Source organism: Oryx dammah, unplaced genomic scaffold, assembly GCF_014754425.2.
Source record: "Oryx dammah isolate SB20612 unplaced genomic scaffold, SCBI_Odam_1.1 HiC_scaffold_10, whole genome shotgun sequence".
Classification (NCBI taxonomy): Eukaryota; Metazoa; Chordata; class Mammalia; order Artiodactyla; family Bovidae; genus Oryx; species Oryx dammah.
Window position 1 is genome coordinate 72,324,415 of NW_024070194.1, and position 2,010 is coordinate 72,326,424.

Consider the following 2,010-nt stretch of genomic DNA (forward strand, 5'->3'; position numbering starts at 1 on the left):
AACCGTCGATTTCTATTCTCCCCTTGTCCTTCTGTGTCCTCTGAGAGTGACCCAGAGTAGAAGGTAAAGATTGGTAAATAAAGTTGGTTTCTAAAAGCTTGTGGAGCACCCTCGAAGAGGATGCCTGTTGATGTCACTCCATAACCTTAGACGGTGGATCCCTTTACCAACCAGGACATCCGTCCTCCAGCTGCTGGGCGTGGTGGCAGGTTGATACTGAGCACAGCTTCTGTAGAGAACTGCCCTTGGTCAAATTTCGTTTGTTTGCTAGGGCTGATGTAACAAAACACTGCAGACTACGTGGATTAAACAACAGAAATTCATCTCCTCAGAGTTCTGAAGGTCACAAGTCCAGCCAAGACCAAGCGTCAGGGCATTGGTTTCATTCCTGGGTCTCTCTCCTTGACTTGGAGGCCGTCATCCTCTTCTGCTGTTTTTCATGGTCTTCCATTTGCGTGCGCGCGCGCGAGTGTGTGTGTCTTTGTTCAATTTTTCTCTTCTTATAAAGACACTAGTGGTGGTGGATGACATTTTAACTTAATTATCTCTTTAAAGACCCTGTCTCCAAATACAGTCACTTTCGGAGGGACTGGGAGTTAGGGATATGAATTTCGGGGAGGCAAAATTCAGCTAGTAACAAAACCGTGGTGACCCAGCTGCCCACAGCCAGTGGCTGCGACGGAGTTCAAAAGGTAAGCCCTTTTGCCTCCAGGTTAGACCAGCTCTGTGGGGACACGCCCCTGCTTAGCTTCTATTCCTTGTCCTATCCAGCTCCCCTCATGTCCTTTCTCCTGATAATTCTTCTCCAACAAATAACTTTCACAAGAATATCCATCTCAGCCTCTGCTTCTAGGAGACCCTGTAAGCATGTACTTGTTAGGACTGATCTTAGAATCCAGGAGATGCATTTTCCAGCCATGGTTCGGCTTGCCACTTACCTTTGGACACCCTGAGCATCATTTTCCTCCCCTTGTAAAATGATGGTGATGGTCAGATGCCCTCTAAAGCTCTAGCCAGCTCCTACCACCATATATGTCCAACTAGCCAGGCCAGTCCTCCTTTATTTCTGTTGTTACTAAGGCATCCACTGCAAAGCTTACCTCCATAGAACTGGAGTCCTTAGCTGACACCAAGGCTCTTTTCTGATATTTTCTTCTGCTATTTTAAGTGGTTAAGCAAGATAAATGATGAGCAGCTATGTAAAACCTGCCATCAAGGTTGCCACCAGAGGGGCCCCCAGAACCTTCTCTGTCTTGACCAGACTTTAGGTAAGATCATCATATATAGTCAAATCTGTAACTGGCAAAAGAATCTCTCAAAAACCACCAAATTGCCAAGTAAGAACAGTACAGTACTTGTCAATTGATTAAAACCAATTTCTTTCCCCATCAGACAGGAACAAATCACTGAGGCTAACCAGGCCACTCGAAGTTTTATATTTTATCAAAGCTAAAAGGTTATCAATAGCACACTACTATTTTATATTACCAGTCAAGAAAAAAAATTATCAATCTCAACTCAAGTAAATGCATTTTTATCAGTTATAATTTTTTGTCCTAATGAAATTTTTTATCCCTATTGAATTTTTTTTTTAATATGAAACGCTTCACAAATTTGCGTGTCGTCCTTGCATAGGGGCCATGCTAGTCTTCTCTGTATCGTTCCAATTTTAGTATATGTGCTGCGAAAGCAAGCACCCTATTGAATTTTTTAACAACAGCCTTGAATTTTTTTAGCCCTATTGAATGAATTAGATTCATTTAAGCATTTTTTCATCAATCACTCTCAAACATTAGAAAAGCAAAGTATTCAGGAAAAACTGTTTAAAGTACTCTTAAAAATTGTTCACATTTGGAGTTTAATTCTGAATCACTTTGTTTCCATTTTCCCAATGACTGTATTGATATTTTGTACCAAAAGAACAGGTTATGAGGCACTTTTTAAAATGTGCACCATGATTGTCTGATGGATTATCTTCCAAGCCATTGACACCATATTATAAGGTTAATT

General features: G+C 41.3%; 1 non-coding gene across 1 annotated transcript; it reads right to left on the bottom strand.

The window, feature by feature from the left end:
- Positions 1-1,590: 1,590 nt before the first annotated feature.
- Positions 1,591-1,697, bottom strand: LOC120869630. The gene has a single exon (XR_005722598.1). It is a non-coding gene; the product is annotated as a U6 spliceosomal RNA (small nuclear RNA).
- Between the last annotated feature and the right edge of the window lie 313 nt (positions 1,698-2,010).